The sequence below is a fragment of the Macaca nemestrina genome, chromosome 6 (assembly GCF_043159975.1).
Source record: "Macaca nemestrina isolate mMacNem1 chromosome 6, mMacNem.hap1, whole genome shotgun sequence".
Lineage (NCBI taxonomy): Eukaryota > Metazoa > Chordata > Mammalia > Primates > Cercopithecidae > Macaca > Macaca nemestrina.
In genome coordinates this window covers 85111558-85133067 of record NC_092130.1, presented here as the reverse complement: position 1 = coordinate 85133067, position 21510 = coordinate 85111558, and the positions used below count along the sequence as shown (strand labels likewise).

At 36.3% G+C, this 21510-nt stretch overlaps 1 long non-coding RNA gene across 3 annotated transcripts; it reads right to left on the bottom strand.

Annotated features, from left to right (window-relative positions):
* Positions 1-836: 836 nt before the first annotated feature.
* Positions 837-20213, bottom strand: LOC105491992 (uncharacterized). 3 transcript variants are annotated; one of them, XR_011624851.1, is made up of 5 exons: positions 11646-11767; positions 8880-8979; positions 3145-3355; positions 1804-1892; positions 837-960 (listed from the first exon to the last, which is right to left on the bottom strand). It is a non-coding gene; the product is annotated as an uncharacterized lncRNA (long non-coding RNA). The 3 variants fall into 3 exon arrangements; XR_011624853.1 differs by lacking the exons at positions 8880-8979; positions 11646-11767 and adding an exon at positions 20148-20213; XR_011624852.1 differs by lacking the exon at positions 8880-8979 and having other exon boundaries at positions 11646-11755.
* Between the last annotated feature and the right edge of the window lie 1297 nt (positions 20214-21510).

Below are 21510 nucleotides of genomic sequence, written 5' to 3'. Positions count from 1 at the left end.
ATTCACAATAGCATAGAAATGGAATCAACCTAAGTGTCCATCAGTGCACAAATAAAGAGAACATGGTATATATACACAATAGAATATTATTCAGCCATGAAAAAGAATGAAATCGTATCATTTGTAGTAACATGAATGGAACTGGAAGTCATTATGTTAAGTGAAATAAACCAGGCACAGAAAAACAAACTCTGCATGTTCTCACTCATATGTGGGAGCTAAAAAACTTGACCTCATGAAGATAGGACTAGGATAGATACCAGAGGCTGGGAAAGGGTGTGAGGGTAGGAAGGGGAAATGAAGAGATGTTGGTGAATGGGTACACACTTACAGTTATATAGAAGACATAAATTCTAATGTCTGAGAGCAGACTAGGGTGACCATAGTTAGCAAAAATAGATTACATATTTCAAAGTAGAGAGATGAGAGGGCCTTCACCCTTGAATCAGGGAGTGAGCATATGACCTAGGTATGGACAATTAGAACAACTAATTCCTAGATATGCAAATTAATTTAGGGGTGGGCACATGAGCTAAGTTGGCCAGTTCAGAGTAAATCTTGAATCCTGAAACTCATGTGTAAGTCACAATAAGAAATGCTTTATTTTCTCCAATTTACTTAGTCTAGAGGGGAGCTGCTGGCAACCCATCTGGCCATCATGCATCATCTGAGAAGGTAAATTAGTATCCTGTGGCTGCCATAAGAAATCATCATAATTGGTGGCTTAAAACAACATAACTTTATTCTCTACTAGTGCTAGGGGCCAGGATTCTGTTCAATGTTCATTTCAATGGGCTAAATGCAGAATGTTGACAGGACCTTGCTTCCTCCAGATGCTCCAGGGGAGAATCGGATCCTTACGTCTTCCAGCTTCTGGTGGCTTCGTCAGTCCAATCGCTGCCACCATCTTCACATTGCTCTCTCCTATTCTGCGCATATCAAATCTTCCTCTGCCTCACTCTTAAAGACAATTGTGATTGATTAGATTTAGGGCCCACCCAGATCAACGAATAATCTCCCCAAGTCAAGATGCTTACCTTAATCATATCTACAAAGACCCCTTTTTCCTTAAAAGGTAATATTTACAGGTTCCAGAGATTAAGGCTTAATGTCTTTGGGTGACCATTATAAAACCTACTAAAGAAGTCAACACAGAAAAGTAGAGACACTGGGTTCCGACAACACTATCAGTTGGCGGACCTTACATGTTGAAGGCAGGGAGGTAACTTTTCTAGCTTTGACCTTACGTCGGACTCTAAGTTTAAAATCAATATCACATATATGGAATCAAATTAAAATAATACCAATGTAGAGGCAGTTGTACCACTTCTGTGTCATATACCAACAATGGTATTTAGTAAGTATTTATTGACTTTGTTGCTATTCATTTTTTTTCCTTCCTTTCCTTCTTTTTCCTTTCCTCCCTCCCTCCTTCCCTTCTTTTTTTTCTTCTCTCTCTCTCTCTACCTTGTTTGGTTAAAACCCAAACAGATTTATGAAAATATAAAATGATATACACACATTAGCACTTTTGTGTTCAAGACGGTGTGTAAATGGGGGCATACGAGGATATAACAGCTGGAATTATAAAACTGTATGCAATTTATACTTTAAAAACACACAAAGATCATAGATAGAAAAGAGTTAAGTGGAAGTCTAAAAATAAAGACTGGAAAAAGCACATTTATGTTGCCATAGAAAGGAGGGGGGCATTGGGTTTGTTTGAAAAGCAGTGAAGGTAAAATTACAGATATGTTGGAAATTTTGTGAAAAGTTTTTACTGATGAGTTATCTTATACCCACCTTACTAATGTATATGTAAATAGCTGTATTTTTGTCTATCTGAGATGATTTTCTTGAGAGTCTGTTATGATTTCTGAATCCTTGTAGATCTAACAGAAACAGAGGTAAAAGAATACAAATTATTACTCAAAGATAGACACATAATTGATAAACATAGTCTATGAGAAGTAAGTTGGATAAACCAAACACTTTATTCTTGGAGAGAGCTGTTCTATAATACAAATCTATTCAGGGAGAAAAACAAATTTAATTCCTGCCCCCTGCCTCGCCATTCTTCTTCTTCTTTTTCTTCTTTCTCTTTTTCTATGAAATTCTACAGCTCATCAGTTACTGCACTATGTATCTTTGGATCCCTCTGAGAAGGTCAAGCTCCTAATAACTAATAAATAACTAATAACCGTAGTTACTCTCTGATCAGCTTCTAACGTGTCCCCACCTTGCACTTCTCAGACAGCGAGATAAATAAAAATAGCATCAATATAAGCACTTCCAAACCAGCAGAAATTCTTACCCAAAGGTCCTAACTGCCCATTGGTTGTAGCTGCAGAGAATCAAGAAGGGGCAGAGTGGTTTCTTAGCCCCATATAGACTGGGTGTCTTCCCTTAGTTTATCTCCACCTGATAACTGGTCCAAAGCTAGGGGACCAGGACCTTACAACCATTGTACCAATGAACAGTAGGAACTCTTCAAAACATAACCAGCCTTCTGGGAGAAAGCAAATGGAGCATAAAAAATCAAATGTAGGCTGGGTGCGGTGGCTCATGCCTGTAATTGCAACACTTTGGGAGGCTGAGGCGGGCAGATTGCTTGAGCTCAGGAGTTCGAGACCAGCCTGGGCAACATGGCAAAATCCTGTCTCTACAAAAAATACAAAAAATCAGCCAGGGGTAGCGTGGTGGCACATGCCTGTAGTCCCAGCTGCTCGGGAGGCTGAGGTGGGAGGATTGGTCAAGCCTGGGAGGCAGAGGTTGCAGTAAGCCGAGATCATACCACTGCACTCCAGCCTAGGTGACAGAGTGAGACCCTGCCTCAAAAAAGAATAATAATAATAAAAAATCAAATGTATTTTAAGAATCCGTTTTATTGCAGATAGTAATTCATGTGTTCACCTTTTTCTGGCTTCTTGATTTCTAGGTTTAACTTTCTCCCCCACTTGGTTCTACCCAACAGCCCTTTTGGCTGCTCCTCCCTGGAATCATTTCCTGTCATGACATTTTTAGAAACCAAAATAACAGCATTTACAATGTAACAGCTAAATATTCCCATAGAATATCTTGGTAAAACAAGCACTTTTGCATGGTAGTTTTTAACACACTATTGGCTATGTATTCAGACTGAACCTCTTGAGTGTCCACGGTTTCTGGCTAACCAATGGGCTGATTGCAGGATTGTTCGCTGTCACTCCGTAATCACATCTGGCATACAAAGCTGGCGGCATTCTGGCTTCCAGGCTCTTCTTGTGTAGTGTCTTGTTTTAATGTCAGAACACACATTTATTCAGGGAGTGAGGGGGAGGGTGCTTTTAATAATAAGAGGCAGCTGTGTAATTCTCTGTAAAAAATGAAGCAGAAGAAGTACATTGTAATATTACAGGGGATTATGAGATACCGCAAATGGAATGTTGGACAAATTCAATATATTTTGAATTCTTTGGATTTTTTTAAAAGAAGATAATCACTTGTGCTTTTTTCAATACAATTATTTACGTAGCCTTTTACATCTTGAATTTTCCAATTTAAATTTAGTACAGCATAAACTCAGAGAGGTGCTGGGAAAAATTTCCAAAGTGTCTGTAGACAGTGTTCTTAAACCACGATGGCAAAACCTCAAAAATAGATGCAGCTCCATCAGAGTTAAATTGAATGACTCAATGTCTGGACCACTCAGGTTTTTTTCTAGTTAGGGAAGGGGAAAGACTGTTCTCTGTAGAAATTCAGCATCCTGGACGGAGGAAGTTTGTTTTGTTTTTGTTTTTAGAGAGCGGGAAAAAGTGCCATCATGGGAAATTAGAATAAAAACAGAAGTCTCTTTAAAAGTGTAAAATAACAGTCAGCTTCCTTGTTTTTTGTTACTTTTTATTTTCAAAAATTACATGGTAGCCTGGAGCTGTGTCTTAGAGATCAGTTTACCCAACTTCCACAATTTATAAAGCCTTGAGGCTCCCTTTTCCCTCGTGTGTCTTCCTTTGCAATCACTTTCCCAGACTCTTGTGCATCATACAAGGGGTGGCAATGCGACTAAGTTTTGGCCAACAATATATAAGGGGAAGTATGGTGGATTGTGTCACTGTTAAAAATAAAAAGTGCCTTGATAAAAATGATTTTCAGCTTCACCAGCTTCACATTTTTTGTAGTCTCTCTCTCTCTCTCTCTCTCTCTCTCTCTCTCTCTCTCTCTGTGTGTGTGTGTGTGTGTATGTGCACGTATGTGTGTGTCTGTGATTACAAAGGCTAGAAATGGCTTCATGTTTTTGTATGGGAATGTGATGCCTAGAGCTTAGCAGCCATCTTGGGCCTATGAGGTGGCAAGACTAATGATGGAGAGAGAGCAGAGTAGGAGGATGGAAAGAGCTTGATTCAGCCAGCCACTGTACCAAATCTGGAACATCCTACCTCTGGATTTCTTTCTATGTGAGTCAATTAATTGTCTTTATTTCATAGGTCACTTGTAGCTTTCAGTCAGTTTTTCTGTTACTCATACCTCTGTACATTTCTAATTAATACACCCTGAAAGATTAATCTGCCCAAGTTTATAAAATACATAGTAGCATAGTCTCAATTGGAATCCAGCTCTTCTAATGTCCTGTTTATTATCTTTCCCTCTCACTGTCTGCCCCGTTCTATCACCAGATTAGTCTCTATACGAATAAATGGGTTATTGTCTTGATTAAACCTGTTAAGTATGGTACTGCAGTAAATTGTATTTGTACCCTAGATTAGTGCCTGCATTTGCAATCCCTTTTGCTAATAGGCATAAATTTTATAGCCTGTCTTTGCATGAAAAGGCTTGACAAGTTAAGAATTATTAGATGATTCATTTTCAGATTGAAAGCCTTGATTTAAGAAGAGGTAACCATTGCAAGTCGTGTTAATATTGAGGGAATTTAATGTGTCAACATGCTTACAAAGTTGACTGTATTTCAAACCTCAAATTCTTATCCTGAAAGGTTTTTTTAGGAACAAGTAAGTAAAATTATATCAAAATAGAAAAATGTAAGCAAATGTTTGGCAAAACTAAAGAGTAAGAATAAAATATATAGGTAATAATATCTCAGAATATATGACATACTACACCAAAATTATCTGAAAACTTGTGCTCTCTTCCTGGATTTACCAATTATTTTTGTGTAATAAAAATCTCGTCTGATTGGTTTTTCTCTACCTTTAAAATAACCATTTTATGGCACCATAGAATTCTAGGGTTGAAAAGATTCAAAAATCCATGTTATCCATTACCTGGCTTTGAGAGAGACCCATTAAATCATTTTACCAGGTGAGAATGGATGATTTTCCAAAGATTCTATGGAAAAGAAAGTTGTAAACTTTCTGTACAGAATAGAGAATAATCATGAACTGTATCACAAACACAAATGAAATCGTATTTTAAGAGCACTTTTAGTTTGTTATGTGAAGGATCCTAGATACAAAGGAGACTTTACGCTTTCTCCTTCAGGTCCTTAGAAGACATTTGGCTTTCCCCTAGGCCATCAAATGACCTTTCACGCTTCAGCACTGTGTTATGACTGCACTTGCTTTCCATCAACAGTGCCTTTCAGAATGCTTTCACAGTACAATGACTTAGTTTATAAAGCGTCCACTGGAAAAAAAAAAAAAAGACATGATTTCCATGGCAGTGGCAGCACCATAAAGAAAATGAAGCTTGGAGAAGCACAGAGATGCAGATGTTAAACAGTGGTATCTTCCTGAGACCGATAACCACAACAGTACTATAGGAGTGTTGTAGTGTAGAATAATTTTTTTTAAGTTATAGTGAATTCTAGATTTAGTGAATGTATAGCTCAACATATCAAGTTGTTGACAGTGAACATTATGCATGATTATTCTGTATTGTATTTTAAGGAATCATGTTTCAATACAGTGTGCCCTGTTTTTCACTCCTGTAATCTATTCTCTGAATTAGGAGACATGTCTTCTTTACATCATGTAAGAAATGTGAAGAGGAAAATTGAATTCAAGATCCCTATGATAATAGTTAATTATTTGTTTATTTGATGAAGTTATTTTGACAGACTATCAATAAATTCTTCTTTTATCCTCCCCCGTGTTCCTTCTGTTATAAAGCGAGAGTATCTCTCTTTTCCTTCTCCCACCTGGACACAGACAGCAGTTTATCAGTGACCTTTGTTATTTAGCTATTGAACCTGAGAAGTGTCAGGGATGGTGACAAAGCAGACACTTTCTTGTGCTCAAACATACTACTATTTGGAGAAGGATAGACTTCTATTTTGATGGTGACAAGTGACCAAGCCTACATGGAAGAACTTCTTATAGAGCCTGAAAATGGGTTCTAGCTGATGTCCTGCAGTATGAGGACACAGACTTAGGGTTTCTGACTTCTTTCATGTGGTCAGAAGCTGTTGGACCTGCACTGGAGTGTCCCCCAGGATTGCCCTAGGCAGAGTCACAAAGTCTTCCTTTAACTTCTCTCCAATCCAGGTTCCCTACCTACTCTGCAAGTCCTTTTAGGTCCACTGTCTTCACTGGCACTGTCTTCTCTTTATCAATTTAAATTGTATCAATTTATCTGTAGTTAGTGTTAATGCCCAGAAGCCACCACATAATCCTAATAATTATCATCTGTAAAATTAAATAATTGAAACTTTCCCCTTGATAGCTCTTTGATTATACCACTTTAAATCAACAACTTTAAATATCACAGTAAATTGTATTTGTCCCTAGATTAGTGCCTGCATTTGCCATTACCACCACTTTCCATTCATTCACATCTATAAAAATAATTATGATAATAAGACTCCTAGAAGAAAACACAGAAGAAAATCTTTATGATCTTTGGGTTAGGCAATGATTTCTTAGATATGACACCAAAAATGTAAGCAATGAAAGTAGGATTGTTAACTTGGTCTTCACCAAGGTTAAAAACATTTATGTTTCAAAGTACACCATCAGGAAGGCGAAAAGAATGTCTATAGACTGGCAGACAATATTTGTAAATGACATATCTGAAAATGGGCTTGTATCCAGGCCGTATAAAGAACTCCTACAACTCCAAAAAAACTACACAGTTTTAAAAAAGGGGCAGATGATAAGAATAGATATTTCTTTAATGAAGATTTACAAATTATCAACAAGCATATGAAAAGATGTTCAACATCATTAGCCATTAGGAAAATGCAAATCAAAACCACAATGAGATACTACTTCACATTCACTAGAATAGTTATAATGAAGACAGTGACAAGTGCTGAAAGGATGTAGAAAAATTGGAACCCTCATACTTTCCTGGTGGGAAAAAGTATGGTACAGTCACCTTGGAAAACAGTTTGGCAGTTTCTCAAAATGTTAAACATAGATTTACCATATGATTTAGCAATTCTCCTTCTAGAATATACACCCAAGAGAATTGAAAACATGTCTAAACAACATCTTGTACATGAATGTTCATAGAAATATAATTTGTGATATCCAAAGAGTAGGAACAACCCCAATGTTCATGAACTGATAAATAAATAGACAAAAATATTTTATATCCATACAATAGAATGGTCTTTGGCCATAAAAAGGAATGAAGTGCTGATATATGCTACAATATGGATGAACCTAAAAATATGATTCATGAAAGAAGCCAGTCATAAGATACCACATATTGTGTGATTTCATGTATACACAAAAGAGAATAAGCAAATATATAGAGGCAGAAAATAATGCTTGACCAGTGTTTGCAGGAGAAGGAGAGAAGAGAATAGAAAGTGACTTTTCACGGGTATCGGTTTCTTTACGAGATGATGAAAATGTTTTAAAATTAGATTATGGTGATGGTTGCACAACTCTGTAAATATTCTAAATACCATTGGATTGTACACTTAAACACACTTAAACAGGTGAAGTTTGTGGTATAAATTATATCTCAATAAAGCTGTTAGAATAATTATGATATAATCACATGAAAATAATTATGTTGGGTAATACTGTATTGTTTATTATCTTCATTGTGGAATAACAATTAGTAAACTAGAAATAAAAACATAAAAAGGCAAAAAGAAAGCACATTGAATTTTGGCAGTGACCAAGTTATTTAGCTTCCATGACCACCAACATATACCATACTGTAGCTGGATACTAGAACTGAGGAGATTACCAGTAGGTTTTGGAAAATAAAAACTGAATGTAAAATTTCTAGAAGAAGTTCATAAAAATGGACAAAAGTGTACAGCAATTCTACTTCAAAACACAGTAATATATTTCAGAGACACACTTCCATATGTTAACACAGATACATATTACAGCATTGCTTGGAATAGTAAAAAAGGGGAAACAACTTAACAACCCACCAGTAAGGGAATTAACAAATTACCTGTGGGTTGTTACTATCTGACAGTTAAAACAAAGCACTTAAATCAGCCTGCATCTATTCATATTAAAAATTAAGAGAACAAAATATTCAATGCAAAATGCAAACTGCTATATGTAGATACAATATCAAATATATAAAATTTAAAGACCTCAAAATACTATATTTTAATTCACACATACACATGTAGAAAAATTATGCAGACTTGCATGGAATTGATTCCCTGAAACTTCAGAACACCTCTGAGGAAACAGGAGAGGAAAGATATAGCACTGGGATTCAAGTTTTAGCTGTATCTAGAATATTTTATTAAAAGAATAAGTAAATATGAAGTGAAAATGGACTAATATTAACATGTTAGGTCTGTGTGGCAAGTAACTTGTGGTACATTACTCTTTGTATTTTAAAATACTTCAATACAAAAAATTGATTCACAGAACAGAACATTCAATATAGATTAACTCTTTTAATTGAGTTGACATAAAGCCCTATATTGGTTTAGCTCCTCTCATCAATATTTTCCATACCTGAAATCTGGACAGATGGCAGACATAATATTTTCTCTCCTTGACAGATGGAGGAACTGAAAGGTTTAATTACTTTCTCCTAGTTACATAATAAGTAGCTCTAGAAACAAAATATTTTGTTCAATAACTTGGGTGTTTGGCCACCACACAGCATGTCAGAACACAATAATTAGCCTTTATAGTTTCAACTGTAAGATAACATATTTGTATATATGTTCTATTACATATATAAAACAGAAACCTTATATCTTCTTGTATAATCAGACACTGTAGAACAGGATGAAATAATCTTAAAATTTTAATAATCTTATTTTTTTCTAATGACATTGTAGATAAGATTTTATAGTCTTACATAATTGCAAAAAAATTAATTATTTTTTAAAGTGAGAGTTTTTGATATTAAGTAAAAGCAAAGAATAAATTAAATCCTTTGGTTAGAGCATTTGATTTCCCTGCTTCAGAAGTGGGCACACACAAAAAAAGAAGTGGGTACACAGGGCAAAGATCACTTGGCTTATATTCAGGAAATGTAAATTTTCCTCTCAAGTCTTCCACTGGCTAAATGTAGCCTGCATCAATTCTTTGACTTTTTCAGGGTCTGTCAGAGTGTATGGAAGAAAGGATGTGTCAGGTTGAGAGAAAAGCATTAGTCTTAAAATTTATTGCTTGTTTGAAACATGGCAAAGAGCCTGCTGGGGTTCGAAGGAAGTGTTCATGGAAGGCCATAGTAGGAAATGCGGCTAGAGATGCTTTAGATTTTACTCTACAGCAATTGAAGATTTTTGAGGAATGGCATTGTAATATCTGCCTTATAGTTTGCATGGGAATATTGTCATTTGGTAATTGCAAGCAACGACATATGCACAAACCATGCTATATCAGGTCAACCAAACAGGAATTTTTTTTCCTCCCAAAACAAGAAGTCAGGAGATGGACAGGCCACGGCTGGGGCAGTGTCTCAAGGAAGTCAGGAAGGACCGAGTTTCCTTCTAGCTTTCCTGTTCCACCAGCCTCAGCTTGTGGATTTTACTCTCATTCTCTCATCACAGCTGTTCCATTTGTAGGCAGATAGAAAAGGGAAATTCAAAAGTTAAGTGTTCATCCAGCCATGTTTTCTCTTTTTCCAGTAAAATAATAACTTTAATGGACATTACATCCGGTAGACTTATGTTTATATCTCGCTGGCCAGAAATGGATTACAACAAAGTCTGGGGAGGTGTGTGTGGGTTGTGTATGTGTGTATGTATGTGTGTTTTACTGCTTTATTGAGGTATAATTTACATAAAATAAATTACATATGTAGAAAGTATGCATTTTGGTGAGTTTTGATATATGTGTATGATTATGCAATGATTATCATAATTAAGATACCAAATATTTCAAGAAAGTATTCAAAAATGGAAACTTTGTTACCTGAATAAATCAAGCTTCTTTTAGCAAGAGGCAAATGGTAAAAATAGATTTTTGAGAGACAACTAGTAGTGTCTGCCACAATTTCTAGATTCATAAATTTTCCCAAAGGTGCCCCTCCAAGTGATTCTCCTGGTTCATCTTGGTGGACCCCAGGAGAGCTTTAGGAAGAGAACCTGAGCAGGAGCTTGCCTTGGGATCATTTCTAGTCTAAGTCTGCCTTGGTAGGCAGTGTAATATAGATGGAAGTATGGTTTTTGGTGTCAGATTGGGGTTAAAATCCCAGCTCTACACTAACTCATTGTGTGGCTTTGAACAATTCAGTTCAACAAAGTTTTAATGAGTATCAGCTATACAACAACTACTTTCCATTCCCTGGGCATAAAGCAGTAAAAAGGACAGACATAGTCCATCCCTTCACAGAGCTTCCTATCTGGTAGTGGCTTGAGCCTTTTCTATAAATAGGAGCTGTGGTGAGGATAAATTTAGTTCTTACAACATGTGAATGTTAGTTTAATGGTAATTATTCAGGAGCTGTCCTAGATTTGGCTTCGTTCTACTAATACTTGAATTTGGGAGCTTGCATCTCCCCACTAGAAGTTCTGCTTGATTTTGGATTAATCCCAAGAGTTCTGGGCTTTTTTTGGAGCTAATTAAGGTCAACTATCTTTTCTCTTCCCACACCATGGCCCTAAACCTCACTGGGTTAAGAGCACATGACCTAGTTTCCTCCCTCTGGGGGAAGAAAATTCTCAAAAATCTCCTTAGAATCTCAGAAATTCCCTGCCTCTGAAAATCCTTCTGTTTTGAAGTCACTCAGGAACTGGAGCCTATTTTCCCCACCTGCTTCCAGTTCACTCCTGTGAGTAGCTTGGGTTCCCAGATCTGCCTGAGGATACTAGAATTCATCCTGGACTATGGATACCCCTATTCTAGATCACAAGGTCCCAGATTTCTTCCAGGGGAATGAGAAAATACTGTGAAGATCAACAGTTCTTCTTGCAATTTCTTTTGCTTTTCAATAGCATTGAAAATGTATTGGAATGTTATAATTACTTCTTATTAAGTAACCAGGATCTCTATGTATGTATGTCTGTCTATCTATCTATCTATCTATCTATCTATCTATCTATCTATCTATCTATCTATCTATCTATCTTTCCATCCATCCATCCATCCATCCATCCATCCATCCATCCATCCATCCATCCATCCATTCATCCATCCATCCATCCATCCATCCATCTACCTATCTATCTGTGGCTATTTTTGGAGTTGCCTCGTCTTGGGAAATATTTAACAGTTTTGTGAAATCCCAGATACCATAATGGTAACTGATATTCCTTTAAAACTCACAATTCAGTGATGCATCCAGGAAAAATGTCTGTCTTTGCCAAACTCCTGGATTCTCTGCCTTTAGCCTGGCTATTTGTTCCGTGACCTGGTCGCCTGTGAAGCTGCGACTTCCAAGAGCTTGGTGCAGTCTGTGTCCCGGTAGAGACAGGAGCAAGGCTCACTACTTACATATGTCTGTAGTCTAGTACTGTCTCCTCAGGGACTCTAGAGTCTTCCCTTTCCTTTTCCCAGCATGAGTTGGTCTGAAATGGGCATAAATGGGCACTTCCGTGAATCCCGCTGAAGTTTTAAGAGAATTTAAGGGGTAAGGAATGAATGAAAGACTACACAAAACATTCTGCAAATACCCAAAATGCACGTGAAAGCATTTCTGCTAAACTTTCTGATAATCTACTCCTGGCCCTGTGGTGGTTTCTCCCCAAATATTGCATGTTTCAGACATACTTATACTAAAACTCATTTATCTAAAATTCAAATTGAACCGGGTGGCCTGTACGTTATCTGGCAGCCCTAAGTTAGACAATACTGTGTATTCATGACCATGATAACTTACTGGACCTGAGTGCTTTGACTGTGAAATAAAATACTCTGTTACATTCCTCTCCATGTGTAGTGTGATAATGCAACCTTGTTTTTGAAAAGCCAGCTGAAATGCGGTGGCCTCTTTCCTGATCCCTCATTTGTCCAGACAGAAGTATTATCTTCTTCCTCTGAATCCTATAGCCTGTCTCTTGTTTTGGTTGTATATTTCAACTAAACTTGTGTCAGCATTTCTCAAAGAGAAGCAGCTGAAACCCAGATTCTTCTGGTGAGTGAAGTTAGATGACAGTCATCTGCCCTTCAGTGACTTGAAATCACTGATGTTTAACAGAAACCAGAATGGCTTCAGATCTGTCCACAATGGGGTTTATATCTTTGTGTTATGGGCTTAGGTGGCCCTAAAGAGGCTAATTCTGCAAGGACAGAGAAGTATGGCCTGAGAGGAGGGTTCTGGAATGGTGAGCTACCCCAGAACCTTTGTATTGGTGTTAGTATCATGTGATTTGTCTCTGCTAGAATTTGGCTTACATAAGTCTTATTCAAATGTGAGTTTAGCCTTTTTGCGAGCGAGTAGGGGTAATATCTGCGTTCTACTTTTGTCTGATATGGGAATTAGGGATTTATTAGTTTCTAAAAATGGTGTCTAAAAGTTGCACATGTTTTTCTAGCCTGTAGAAGTGATTATTAATCGTTTGAAAATCACCAATTACTTGGAAAGTTTCTATAATTTGTATATAAGACTAAAGGGGCCTGGAACCATATTCTGGAAATAATTTTTGCCAAAACTTTACATTGTTTTTGTCATCATTATCGATTCAGTTTTTCTATATCTTCTTAATTTGATTTTGGAAATTTGTATTTTTTTCTATAAACATGTAATTTCTATTGAGACTTTAAGTATATTTTCATAGAATTATATGTACATATTTTTAACAATCGAAAAAAATCTACTCTCAATCTGTTGATTTTTCTACTTACACGTTCCTAATTTTTCCTAAAGCTTATTTTTGTCCAAAGAATTTCTCATGGTTTTGTTTCTGATGCTGTCCTTTTCCAATTCCTAATTTATTAAAATTGATTTTAACTTTTAATTCCTTCTTTTTAATTCCTTTAGGTTTACTTTATCCTCTAATTTATAAAAAATTGTATGTTTAGTTAATATTATTATTTCTTGATTAAATAATGAAAGATTATATGAGTGTTACCAAAAACATTATTAGTCATCTCTCATAATTAAACAAAATGAAATATAATGTTATTTTTTCAAATGATCTTCAGAAAAATAGAAACAAGAAAATGAAGACCACTCATAATTTAACTACTAAATTTAACAAATTTTAACCTTTGAGACATATTCTTTTAGGTCGTTCTCTTTCCTCTGCTCTCTTTTTCTTTCTATATATATTTTTAAAAAAAGATATCACACTATATTTAGGCAATTTTATATTTCTTTCCCTTTTTGAAAATACTTTAATGTCAGAAAATGCAAATATATATCTTCTTCTTCTTTTTTTCTTCTTTTTTTTTGAGATGGAGTTTTTCCTCTGTAGGCCAGGCTGGAGTGCAATGGCGCCATCTGAGCTCACTGCAACCTCTGCCTCCCAGGTTCAAGAGATTCTCCTGCCTCAGCCTCCTGAGTAGCTGGAATTGTAGGCGCCTGCCACCACACTTGGCGAATTTTTTTTTTTTTTTTTGTATTTTTAGTAGAGACAGGGTTTCACCACGTTGGCCAGGCTGGTCTCGAACTCCTGACCTCAAATGATCTGCCTGCCTTGGCCTCCCAAAGTGCTGGGATTACAGGCGTGAGCCACCACACCCAGTCTATATCTTCATTTTTAATAGCTGCATAGTTTTCTACAGCCTGGCTATACCATAATTCATTTAAACTACCCACTATTGATGAATATTAAAGTGTTTCCTGTTTCTATGTTAGTATCTTTACTATATAATGAGAGCTAAATAATTAATAAAGTAGAAACCAACAAAATGTTGCATTGAAAATGATTGTACATACCTCCTTCATCAGCAACCTTATTATTTCTTTAGTGTGAGTTTCTAGACATAGAATTGTTTGGGAGTCATTGGGTACAGGTATATTAAATTTGCATAAATTTTTCCAAACTTCCTTTCAGATTGGTCGTGTTATTTGCACTCTTACCAACTTTGGTGAGAGTGTTTACATCATATATCCTGGCACCACTGGCTATAATTAATATAATCAGTGCCAATATGATAAAACTATAATTTTTAACAACTTCATTGTTTTTTAAATTTTAATTTTTTAAATTAATGGTAAGGTTAAATTTTTGATAAATATATTGCCCAATTAACTTATGCAATGATTTATATATAAACATATATAATATACTTGTCATTTAAATAGTACCTGGTATAAAATAAGTGCTATATAATGATTGCTATTTTATTATTGTATTATTAATTTTATTTTCATGTTGTAAACTGCCTGTGATTATTCTTTACTAATTTGCTCTTGATACTTATTTTTAAATTGTCTCCTGACAGGAGTTTTGAGTTCTCTTTGACCCCAGAGTTAATTAGCAGTGTGATATTTGAGGCTTTTTTGGGGGGAGTATAAACTTTATTAGATTTCTACCTTAATGTTTCTAGCTTTGCATTTTTTCTACTTGCATGCATGTAGTACTCATTCTTCAATCATGAAATGTTAAAATTTCAGGAGATGTGTGGGTTTTTTTCACTAATCTGCCTTTAGGGAGTCTTTTTGTCCTAACATCTTTCAATTTTCTTGTATTACATCTTTACCTATTGCTTCTATCTCATTTTCTTCTGGTATTATCTGGAATATGAATTATTAATAACATTAGATTTTTCTTTTTATCATTCCTTTATAATATTCTTTCTCTCATCTTTTAAGTATCTGTTCTTTTTCTCTGCATTATGAAAGAATCTTTTAAGTATATTCTTCACATCACTAGTTTTATTTTCTATAGTGTCAATTCTATCTTTACTGCCTCCATTCTACATAAGTGTTATAATTTTGCATCTTTTGGACTTCTTACCTGCCCTTTTCTTTTTGCTGCCTTTTACCCAGGCACACTTACATCTAATTTGTAATTTAACCTCATTTGACCTTCAATAGTGTATGTTTTTATAATTTTATTCGGAACATGGAGCATATGTTCCTAATACTTACCTCTTATTTCCTATATAGTAGGTAACCTGTAAATTTTGCTTTGTTTTTCCAGCTTGAATGTAATTAATTTATCATACTATAGATTATTTTCATAACTCCATATCAGTATTTTGTCTCGCTGCTTATCATTTTTATTTGAGCAGTAGACTACCTATATTTGATATCTATCCACAAACGGGGTAGGTCAGACTTCCGCTTTCCGCTATTAAGCTTGACTATGGCTGGATTTCAATCATACTGTCAGTTCACAGATCTGTCTCCCACAGACTGAGAGGAGGAAGAAAGAAGGTACATCAGCAGAGGAATGTTGACTGTGCACAGTTTTCTCTCCATGTTTGGTGAAGCTGCTGGGCAGGCGTTCGATTTCTAGGTCCAGCTTCTTTACTGTCTATTCTTAGCCAGCTTTCCTAATGCTTTATACAGTCTGCAGCTGTGTCCAGCTTCCTTCCCAGCTGAAATCTTACTGCATGGTATGGCCTCTGTAAGAATTGAGTGACTTCAAGAGATATTTCTTTTATTTTTATTATTATTTTTTAGAGATAGGCTCTTGATCTGTCACACAGGCATGACCATAGTTCACTGCAGCCTTATATTCCTGGGCTCAAGCAATTCTGGTGCCTCAGCCTTCTGAGTGGCTAGGACCACAAGTGCATGTCACCTTGCCCAGCTAACTTTTACATATTTAAATTAATTATTTATTTAGAGACAGAATGTGGCTATGTTGCTTAGCCTAGTCTCAAACTTCTTGCCTCAAGTGATCTTCCCACTTCAGCCTCCCAAAGTGGCAACATTACCTGCATGAGCCACCATGTCCAGCTGAAATACTTCTTTTAAATGCTGATGATCACCCTCAGCAAATGGAAGCCAAAGAAGTGTGTTTGCTCTCTGCTACCATGGAGCCTCCAGCTGTCAGATCTTGTCCCTCCAAGTAAGAGACTCTGTACCGCAGAATTTCAGAGTTGTTCCTTGGTGACTGGTTTTATGTATTTCCTTTTAATCTGATCTACTTTATTTATAGTTGAAACTCCTCCAAGTTTCTCTTTTGTGGATGGTATCTCCATAGTTTCTAAATCTGAAGTGATTTTCTTTTATCTGTTATAACCCTGTCGACATTTCAGTGGAAATCTGAGAACAGGAGTGTTAGGCATCTGTGCTGTGATTCACATTTCCAGTTTTTAACATTGCCCTGTTGACTTGACCATAAAAGATGGTCAAAAATAGCTGGTGACTGAACAAAGATTGAACATCATTTTGAGCTTAAGGGATACCAATTACTTTATGCAACTTTTGTATTACTCTTGCATATGCTGAAATCATTGAGGTTTCTTCATATTTCTTTTTTGGAAACGCCAAATGGCAATAATGATAGTTTCTCATGGAAGAAAACTGGGACTACTCTAGAAATAAGTTCAAAATTTATTCCTTAATTTGTAACATAAGTCTTGACCTCATTCCTTATATTTCTGTGTTAGGCAGAACACATATAAGGATAAATAAGGTATGGTTTCTACCCTTCTCAAAGTACTTCCCATTATAATAGTATGATGATTTATCAGCAGCAACTGTTTTGTTTTTTCTTTACATGTCAAACATTGGGATTATTTTTTAAAAATAGAAGTACACAGCATAATTAAATGCCTTTTTTTCTCTCTGGCAATGGAAGTTTTGTTTATTTAAGCAAATCAATAGAGAATTTTTTAACCAAGCTGTTACAAGAGACTGAAGAACGTTTTACTCACTAATCCTAGGGTAATGGAGGAAGAATTTTCTTCCTCTATGGTTCCTAGACTTTGTGGAGTCAGAAAAGTTAAACTTGACCAAATTTACATTTTTTAAAGGTTTTTGTTTGTTAAATACATATGATTTTTCCTTTTATTACTAATGGCACCAATTTGCAGTCACATATTTACTTTTAATACTGCTATATCTCTATCCACGTATAGTAAGAGAAAAAATATAGATGCAGTTTCTGGAGAAGAGGCTTATTATTTCTGAACTTTCTAAATGCTGGTCAGTGAATACCACTAATAAAAAATATTTTGCTCACCAGAAATAGAGATATGCATCCCTCAGAGTCAGGCATGTGGGTTTTATCAAATGTAGTGGATTTTGTCTGTGGACATCTGTGGATTTTTTCTGCCCAGACTCATTTAACCCTACTTTGGCTAAAACTACCCTGACCTCTCCCTATTCCATCTTATCTTAATGGCAGTATTACATGAGGTACCCCTTACCAAATGCATGGGCACGTGACTCAAGCCATACCTATGAGAGTGTTCTTTTCTTAAGAATTACCTACATCATAAAACTATTGTTTGGATTAAGTGTGTTAATAACATGCAAAGTATTTAGCAGCATTACTGCACAGGGGAAGCAGTACATGTGTGCACTGTTATTATTCTTAAGCAGAGTGACGTAAGGTTAGAAAGTGGCTAGAGCTGGAATATTCTGACCACACTGCCCTAAGACACTCCCTTAGTTCCTCTACCTTGATCCCCAGAGCAGCCTAGTTTCTGTTCTTCCCAAAGTCTGATCATAAAGCATTTTTTCCAGTTCTATGAGCTACCTTGTATTTTTCCAATAAGTTCACTCAATAAATGAAACAACTTTCTATTTATTGAGATCCAATAACCTTGATAAATAAAGAGAAGCTTTCAGGAAAGCTCCAAACATTGCAATTAAGTAATATTCCTCATGACTTTAAATTATTTGTATTTTTCTTTGAATTATGATTTCTTATTCCTTCTGAATATAGTGTTATATTGTTCTGGGAAATATGGTAAGCAAAATAATAAAACCATAGTAGAATTATCTGACACAGAAAAAGTTGGAAAATGAAAAATTATGGAAATAAATAGCTGTTTCACAGTAGCATTAATTATTTAAGAAAACTCATCCTCATCACCATCAAAATTATAGATACCAGACATTGTTTGAAGATTCACAGATATTATTTCCAATCTTTATAGCAAGTCTGTAAATAATATTTACCCCATTTTATACATGGGAAAGCTGAATGGTTGAGGCTTGTTCTTTAGTTATCAGCTAACTGCAATTCCAGCCCAGTTCTTCTCACTACAAAGCCTGCATTTTCTCTACTATAACATATTTTCATTTTCTTAAATTGTGAAATTCTTTTTGTTTCTAAACTTGGGATGTTAATTTTTGAGTGGTGTGAAAATTTTTAAGTGGCGTCTATTCATTCTTTCATTAAATATTTATTGAGTGACTATGTGGGTAATTAAGATATTCATGAGTGTGGGTAAATATAGCCTTGGGGGATATGTTTTAAAGTGAGGTGGCAAAATGACATGCAGAGCAAAGAACTTTTGTAGATTATTTAGATTAAATCTAAATATGTCTATCAAAAGCAATTATAATAGCTATTCCTCTTTTTAGTACAGGTAATCCACTCACAATTTATTTTAATAGACTACAAAAAAATCTTCCTTCCTTTTTGTTCCCTTAACCTCACTCCATCCTACTCAAATAACATAATTCATACTATGACATATTTAGGAACTTTCTAAATTCTAGAGAATTTTAGTTCACTAAATTTTAGGTTTATGCTACACAGCAAAAGTGTAAAAGTTTTTTCTTTGCTGAAGAAAAACTGGATAGAGTCCCTAATATATCAATACTGGCAGTAAGGTTTTAGACACACTTGTATAGAGCCAGAGATAAATAACCACAAAACTAGCCTCCAAGGAGCTAGAAAGCAATGGTTGTGTGGAAACTTTTAGAGCATCTATAGTCAAAGCTGGCAACCACTTTATCTTTACCTTTTCTAGCACTCATAACAGGGATCTCATAGGAGTGTACAGAAAACTATAAATTTTTATCTTTTTCCTTCCCTTAGTTTCACACTATAGACTCTCCCTGTTCAGCAATAGAAGTGAAGAGGTTAACAATTTGCCTCACTGAGAACAGAGTTTACTTAGTTTACACAGAAGAAATTTTCTGTGTGTTCAGGGCTATCAGTGTTTGCTCTCTGTGTAATGGGAAAAAAATAATAATAATGAGTAGACACTGGCAGCTGAAATACCAAAGAAACATAACTAGACTTTGGTTCCACACATGCAGGAAGGTTCTGCATATTCAAATCCATTACTAATGATTCGTTTTAGTTTAAAGACTTGGTCTATGTGAGATTTGTATTTGGAAAATTTATGCAGTTGGGGGGACTTATGACAAATTTTACTGTTTCTTGTTCTGTCTTAATGTCTTTGTACTTCTTAGGGTTCTAGCTATGAGACTGACTGGTCTTACATGGGAGAATGAACTCTGTGTGTTCACAGCACAGGACCAGGCTGAATATAAGTGTATCCTAGAAACAGCACCAACTACCCTTTGGATTGAGGAGGCAGGTGATTGTAAATCCTGAAAGTAGAAGTACTTGCACTGAGAAGCCCAGGCACTCAGAGAACCTCTCAAAACCATAACATCCCTGGTCAGAGGTTCCAAACTTGGCGGAGATTTGAAAAACATAGACTCCAGCGTCCCAACCAAACCTTCCAAACTAGCATATCCAGGGGTGGATCCTGGAAACCTGTCTTCTTTTTTTTTGTTTTTTTAGGTGGAGTCTTGCTCTGTTGCCCAGGCGGGAGTGCAGTGGCGCAATCTCAGCTCACTACAAGCTCTGCCTCCCGGGTTCACGCCATTCTCCTGCCTCAGCCTCCTGAGTAGCTGGGACTGTAGGCACCCGCCACCAAGCCCGGCTAATTTCTTTTTGTATTTTTAGTAGAGATGGGGTTTAACCATGTTACCCAGGATGGTCTTGATCTCCTGACCTCATGATTTGCCCGCCTCGGCCTCCCAAAGTGCTGGGATTACAGGTGTGAGCCACCGCAGAAACCTGTCTTCTTAAGAAGTATCTCTGAGGATCGGTTAGAATTGTGAGCTAGCATTCTAAGTCCTTTATGAAGAAGAAACAGCCCACCTTTCTCACTCCACTGGCACAGTTGCTAGCTTGCAGGGTACAAGAACTGGTACCAATGTGTTCCTGAAGAGTAAGAGAGAAATTGGAGGCAAGTTTCTCAGTACATCTACCTTTTTAAGACTTCTTTCCTCCCCTCAAATTGCCAGCTTCACTCCCCAGTAATCTGAATTCGACACATTTCATCCACTTTCACATTTCCTGGCTTGGCTTCGAGCTGGCCACCTATTAGGTAGCTGGATAAGTGACTATGTACCTTAAAGATAAATATTGAAGTATAATAATTTTAGTAATTAATAGAGCTTCTAGAAAATGGGAATTAACCTATGGAAGGATCAAAATTTCCTAAAAGAGTGTTAAAACTCCACTTCTTTTCATAGCAAGAATTAAACATTTGTATTTTTTCTTCATGGTATGGAAGTCTCATTACAAATATGTTTTATTTTACTGTGTTCCACAATTATTAAGAAAGTCATTAAGTATATAGATCATTTATTTCTAAGAATTTTATTTGGGGTTTGATTGGTTTTGGTTTGGCTGTGTGGTGCCATTAGCTCTGTCTCCTTTTTTAAGAGCCAGTTGTCCTGCAGCACTGTCACTATGTCTGACTGGGCAACACACATTCCTTTGTTTTTCTGTTTCTAATCTTTGCAGGAAGTGGTACTAAATAGCCAAACCACCTAGAATGAGGTCTTAATTGGAGCGAGCTGGATTCTGGGCAGAAGCCTGGCAATCTCTCCTGAGAGTGAGGGTTCCAGCATTGGGTTATGCATGTCATGATGTGTATCCTGGCTGCCTGGAAGGCTTTGTTTACTTGCTTGCTTTGCTTACTGGTGCGTGGCTGTGTTTCACAGGACTCTAAGTTGTTGGAGCAGTTAGTTCTGAGTAACTCCAGAGTTCATGTGTGTAGCACCAAACTTGGAGTGAGGTTTTGTGCATGAGGGTCAGCAGATTCATGTGTAACATGTTCAAACTAGAGAGAAAAGAAGCCTTGCCCGGCTGGAATGGGGAACAAGTGCAAGTCAGAACACTGATTTTTTTCTTTCCCTCTAAGGATATCAGCAGTACTGGGTCCTGAGTTACAGCAGGAAGAGACTTGAATTCTCCTTCCTGTCATTTTATTTCTCTACCAGAAAAATCACTTGGCAGCTATCATAGCAATACAAACCCTTGGCTGGTTGGTAGCTTAGAGAAACACAAACCTTTTTTGTGTTCTG